We start from the raw sequence: 7,238 nt of genomic DNA on the forward strand, positions 1-7,238 counted from the left end.
GCTTAGTAGCTAGTGAGGTTGAAGTATCATGAGTTTCTAGATTAGTTTCCTCTGGCATTTTCTCTATTACATAATATGACCTTGTATGTTCTAATGAGATCTGTTGTGTATTATCCTGGTTAGTTGGAGTATTATCTTGCTTCTCCCTTTCTTCCATGACTTTTTTCAAAGTCACAAGAGGTAAATCGATGGTCAAGTCAATGTCGAGAGTTTTACCATTTTACTTTCTAGGTTCATCCGACTAACCTTGCTCCTGCATCAGTGTTTCAATAAATATTTCTTTTTCCTGGACCAAGGACTGCAAAATATATAGTCTTGTGGATGAAGTTAGGAATTGCTGCGACTTCCTAGGCATCTTGGTTGAATACCCTTTACCTGTGTTCTCTTGAGAACTTCTCGAGCAATTGAATATAGCTTTTGTTGTTGATGCAGGTCATCCATTCAGATGCCCTCTAGAATATCTTGCTAGTTTATAAAAGAAGTTGATGTATGAGTCAGAGTAAGACTTCGTGGCTCTTTGAGTGGAATCTTCTCTGAAGACTCTGTAACTAGAATTGAGAGATCAACTTTAAACAACCTAGTATGTAATTTTGCTTCCCTTTCCTCTTCTTACTCATAATCTGAGAGGGGTAAAAATATGTTCGTTGGTGCTTCCCAAGCCCGAGGAGGAATTTTTAAAATTGTGTTAGCATGTCGAAAAATTTATGTGAATATCTCGTTGACTATGGGCTCATACGATGGCTCTTGGGGGTATGCATTCGAAGAATTAACATATTAGACCATCGTATTTTCAAGGCACAAATGAATGTGTGATGAAGGAGGTAACATTATTCATATGTGTTGCAGTACCCTCCACCTATTAGACACTATTTTTACATTTAACTACCAATTTCGAAAAAATTCTAGGGGGCTTAGTGACTCAGGTTTTCCAAACGAACTATGAGAGAAAATTTTGAAATTTTTCATTAATGGAACTGACCTCTTGGTAAAATCAGTTTCCCCAACTAGTAACATTTGTTTCAATGCTAACCAAATCAATAATGAGGGAAACTAAATGGCCTTACCAGAATTCTGGCATTCATAACAAATATTTTAGACCATGTTAGCGACGTGTTGATCTACCTAGTTATAAACTTTACCCTAATTGACCATCTATCCAATTTCTTCCAACATAAATACAATCACATCGGAGGGCCTCCTAGCAAGGGTGAGACACAATGCAAAAAAAATGCATGACCCTTTGGTCACTAGATTCTAAACTTGATTAATTATTAATCCTTTAGAATTCTTAGTAGTTGTTCCTCCGGTAAATTCTTGAAGCCAAGAATTGACATCAGTGATTTTCAAGATTTTCTCCCCTTTATGAGAGATACTCGTGATATTATATACAACAATTGTATAAATTGGGAATGGATTTTTCATTCAGATAAAGTCATTATAAAAGCGATTAATGAGTAATTTCATAGCTTCCTCTTTAAGACCTTGGATGTCTAGTGTAATCAGAGGAGCTTTAAGTATATGTTGAATACAAGCTATATTGAGTATTTCTATTTTTGGATTCCACTGAACACCAATTTTACCCCAACTCTGAAAATATTCATTATACTTCTCCCAAGAAGGCTCATCTATCTTTTCTTGTTTTATGTTATGGAGTATACTCTCCAATTTTGTTGCAAATTTCAAGTCAAATCTAGCTTTAGTTCTTAGCTCCATTGTAATTTCTTCATCCTCGAATCGAACCCATTTCTTATTCATTCAGAAATATTTATGAAATTATTAAGTTCTGAGACATTCAAGCAATTCAAAGTTTGAAATAAAAGAACTTGGCAAATTTTGGATTTCTACAAGATCAAAATTTGTATTCGGGGAATAATTAGTGAGTCTGGTGGTTCGCTCAAGTTGATAGGAATCGAATTAATTGTGTCATAATTTCTATCCAATGCCACCTTCCTCAAATTTCTTGTCACATGTTGATTTACTTTTTTTACATCATTTGGTTCGTGTGAGCCATGTGGTTTCCTTCTAAAAAATTGGTGGTTGATTTCATTATAATTTGAATTGATGAATTGCTTCTAAAAATTTAGCGATTCATTTCATTATAATTCAAATTGATGAATGAAATGGTTTTGACCGCAATGTGACCCTAGGATTCTGTGGCATGCACTAATTTTACCTGTCAACTCGAGTTCTCTTGATTCCATATTGTCTATTATTATTTCTTATGACATAATCAATTTTTTTTCTCCCTTCTTATTAATTATCTTATTCGAGTAAGGTTTATATACTTAATTTATTATTTCATTGGAAAAAGGAGTTAAGAATGGATTAGTTACTGTCAATTTGTTAAGCCCATGGAAATCAACACAATTCTCAATCTGGTGGGTTCGTTATTTTTAGGTTGCATGGAAATATATTATATTATGATCTCTTAAGAAGCCAATCAAAACTAGTACATTGATACATCCATTATCATATATATATATATATATATATATATATATATATATATATACTCAGTCGAGACAATTACAGTAGTTTAATTGTCACAACTGACTTAAACTATCTGACTTAGACTCTCGATTGACTAGATAATTGGCTCACTTTACAATGCAAACTCCCGACTTGACAAGGCTAGTTGACTTAGTCGACTAGCCCCTCCAACAGGTTCATTTCTCTTTAAATAATACATCAAAATTCATTTTTTAGTTATCAAGTAATTGTCAAACTCTTAACTACTATAATTGACTTTCACTAAATGAGTGTTTAAAATATTTACATACAAATTTTTTCTCATAAATAAGAAATTGGAAATACTAATCTAAATAAAGACAAAATTGAATATGATATATCATAAACTAGCTTTTGGTTCCACTAGCTCCTAGTTCCACTACTTCCACAACTAGAGGTGAGATCATATTCTCGCATGTTTTCCAAATTTCTCCATCTAGATGTGTATAATTAATAACCTCTTGGCAAGATATCTTTAAGTTTGAGTGCTTGGTATAATTCAACTTTGCTACAAAAAGGGTCTTCACCAACCATAGAAGCCGAAAATCACATTGCAAACAATTAACAAGTGTTCAACCCTTTAAATATTTAGAGGATTCATGATGCCTCCTAGTTTCAATTTTCATATTCCTTAACTCCTTTTCATATTCTTTAGTCAAACTTGTTGTTAAACACTGAGATTGCATTATGAACTTCGTTATGTCAGTTACAAGCTTGGATGTAAAGAAGTTTTTCTTGATAACCTTTTTTACTTCTACGATGAAAGATGTTTTGTCAACTTCATCTAGTGCCCTAAGCTCATTTGGAGTTTTATCATTTAAATATTTTATCATTTATTTTGTTGTTAGGACTTTGTTTTCCAACTCATTATTAATTATTTTGATGATTGTATATGACTTTCCTAGTCGATATTTTTGTTCTTCCACAATGCAAATATATTTCAAAACTGAGTGCATCACCTATATGATTTCTTCCAAAACTTTCCACTTTGCTTCCAACAGGGAGAAGTTTCTTTCAATTTGGCCTTCAATTTATTGATTTCTTCTTGAGAGACTTATTTTTCATGTATCAGTTTTTTGTTTCTTTCATTTTATGAATTGAGATGCCTTTCTTTGATATTAAATTGTACTTTTGCCTCTACTAGAGTGCCCATGTTTCCTCAATTCTATTTCAAATAATCTAAGATCTGATAATGCTTTGGACATTTGTTCTACAAGATCCTAAGTATATATGGCATTTGAAGTGGAAGCAACACAGACATGAGCCTTCTGAGATAGTTCTAAATGCTAAATCTTCTCTTGCAGATATTCAATTTCATTGTTTCTTCGTATAAACTCTTCTAGCAGTTGTGCCTTTTCTTTTTCTACTTGTAAAAGTTTTGTTGTTTGTACATGTTCAATTCCTAGGATTTTCAACTTTTTCCTCAAGGACTGCATTTTTGTTTATGTGTTTTGAAGGAGAATATTGATAGCCTTTATGTTAATTGGATTCACTCCCATATTCATTGTTAAATTCTTATATTCTTGTAATTGCATATGATTTTCCCTTGAATTTTCTCTCTCTTGTTTCAATTGTTTGTTCATTTTCTAAAGTAACTTTTATGCTTTAGTTACAGTCAAGGCAGTTTTATTAATATCATTAAAAATCATTTCAACAAATTTCCTATGTAAATTAATTTTATTTGGTAGAGGCACTTCATTCATATTAATAGACACATTCGTAGCTTTAAACTTTGGGCTTGCTGGTATAGATGTTGTAGTTGTTGATTTTTGTAGCATCAGATGAGTTCTAGCCACAAAATTGGTGGAGATGATAGAATACATGTATTCCACAAAACCCAAAAATCATTTCTCGAAATTCCACCTAGAGATGACTTAACTAAAATAATTAATCTTTTTTAATTGTTCCTAAGTCTAAACTTAGGAACACTGATTAATTAAAGGTATTAATTAATTCATGGTTAAATATTCTAGAAGAAGACATGGATAGAGTTCTAGTTAATCTTAGCCATCGATTATGTTTTAATCTTGGTGGTTGAAGCCTCAACGAGAGATTAGAAGAAGAAATTTGATGGGGGTTGGAGAACACACTTGGAGCCGCTAGGAATTTGATATTGTTGGGAAATCGAACTCCAAAGTAGTAGTTGTGTGTTGGTGGAGGTGATCCAATAGTTTCGAAGCAGTGAGAAAGGGGCAGGGATGGTAAGGTTAGAAGGAAGTTTTTCAAGTCCAGTGAGTGCATAGCAGGGAGACGTCGTACTCCACAAAGAGGCTAATATAGTGCAGAGAGGCAACGTAGAGCTTTAGAGGGAGATCCATATTTTGCTGAAAAGAGCCAAAGTGGGAGCCCGATGGCCAGGAAGATTGAGTTTAGAGAGTAGTAGTTGATCAACAGAGTGAGAGAGATGTTGGTCTGAGCTGGGTGACACAAATCTGCATAGGGTGACACGAAGACATCAAGGAGCAGCTCATCTTGAGATAAGGTCAGTGTCAGATCATAGGTGGAAGTGAGATTTTTCCCACTAGACTTTTGTCAGTAATTTTCTCTGTATGGAAAGCTACATTTGAGCTTCCATAGATTTGTACCCAAATTTAATACTGCATAATAATAAAACCCTCAGTTGTTGCACCAGTTTTGGCAAGTTGAGTTTTTCCAGGGACATTGGTCCAAAAATAACGGTGTTTTATTATGTGTGTGCATCTATTCTTCCGGTGTTTTTATTTCTTCTGCAGTATTTATTTTATGAAGGCTGCAATGTATATGTTTCGAGATCTGTCGTAGAAAATTGAAAATAATTTGTTCAGTTAATTTAACAAATAGAAGAAATATTATCAGTTGTTGCAGTAGGATTCGGGGTCACCGAATTTTCACATGGTATCAGAGCACAAATCGTAATCTGAAGAGCTCAATGTAGAAAGAAGGAGGCAATTTGAATCTCTGCAAAGGAAGAAGTTCAAAACCCTTTAAGGCAACATAGTCCCTTGGGCCAAGAGGGTCAGTTTTTGAGGAAAATCATTTCTCTGAGAGAGTTGATAGAGAAACTAAATTTACCAGTCTATCAAAAATTGACAGAGGAAGAGGGAGTAGCAGTAGTTTCCTTGCATAGCATATATTCTACTGGGACATAAATATTTTGCAGCAATTTGCTAGTGCAAAATAGCATTGGGAGGAAGGAAGAGCACACACTGAGGGAATTCTTTCCTTAGGGAATTCTAGCCCAAAATTTTTATTTCTCCTAGCAGAGCAGCAATAGTTGTGAGCATATTTTCCCACTCCAACAGGGAGTGCGTAGAGCCAGTCAGCAGCTGCACAGAGGAGAAGAGAAGGAATATGACTTTTTGTAGAGATGGCTACATATGAGAAGGATCCATGGAAGAGAAACAGATTAGATCCAGTTGTTGCAGATTTATCACATGGATCAATATCCTTGCTACGGGAGCCCAACAAGATTAGTATCAGGAGGATCATAGTGTCAGTAGACACAGTTATTCAGTCAAATGATAGTTGCATAGCTAGTTGCAGTAAGTTCCCGTAACACAGTTGCAGAACTAGTTGTAGTGACATAGGCAGTGTGAACTGCCCAGTTGTAGTATGCAGGTGCAGTTCCATCTAGGAGACTCCCAGTGTAGAGCTTCGCAGTCCAGTTTCTAGTGCAAGAGGACTGTATGAGTTGCTAGGAGGGAGTAGAAAGACTTCCCAAAGGGATATCAAGACTCAGAGGGAGTCTAGTTTCAAAGGGAGAAGTCCTATGAAAGCTATTACTTCAAGATCTGGGGAGATCAGACTCATTATTGCAATAGTTGCAGCAGCACTGCAAAAGCACCTGCAGACCAATAACAACATCAGTATGAGTAGATCATATTTCACGATGACGACAGCCATACCTCCAGGAGTGAGGTGAGGTGATTTGGTTTTATAGCCCAGAGACCTACAAGATGGGAAATATTCTTGAGGAGGTCCACCTCATGAATCAATACCTTTCTACGGGAGCCCATAGCATGCAGTAGTAGGATGGATCAATGGAAGTTGGTGCAGTCAGGTGCCAAAGTGATAGATGTAGTAGCTAGTAGCAGGACAGATGTTGGGCAACATAGTGCAGAGTTGGAAGTAGTGAAGTTGGAACACAATAGAGTCAGCAGCAACGCAGATGCTTTAGTGATAGCGCAAAGTCTAGTAGCAGTCAGGACTTAGGTGACAGATGCATCATACTAACCGTAATTGGTTTAGTATTTTAGATGCTTTTCTATTGCAGTTGCAGTATAGATACAGTTTTGGAAGCAGTTCAATAGGGCCAACAGTAGCATGGATGCAACATTTATCAATGTTGCGCAGTAGTTGGTGGGAAGTAGCAACCAGCCATCAACAACGTAACAAGAGGTGGTACAAAGACATGATGTTGCTTCAGTGGGTTGCAGCGCTAAAACACATTCATTTCTAAGAGGGAGTGTTGGATTTTGTAACATCAGATGTGTTCTCAGCTAGATTACATGTATTCTCCAAAACCCAGAAACTGTTTCTATAAATTCCAACTACAGACAACCTAATTAAAATAATTAATCTAAGTCTAAACTTAGGAAAACTGATTAATTAAAGGGTATTAATTAAGTCATGATGAAATCTTCTAGAAGAAGACATGGATCGAGTTCTAGTTTATCTTAGCAATTGACTATGTTTCAATCTTGTCCGTTGAAGCCTCAACGAGAGATTATAAGAAGAAATTTGATGGGCAT

Source organism: Pinus tabuliformis, chromosome 1_2, assembly GCF_031772625.1.
Source record: "Pinus tabuliformis cultivar Carrire ecotype Pingquan chromosome 1_2, CPIR1, whole genome shotgun sequence".
In the NCBI taxonomy this organism is placed as follows: Eukaryota; Viridiplantae; Streptophyta; class Pinopsida; order Pinales; family Pinaceae; genus Pinus; species Pinus tabuliformis.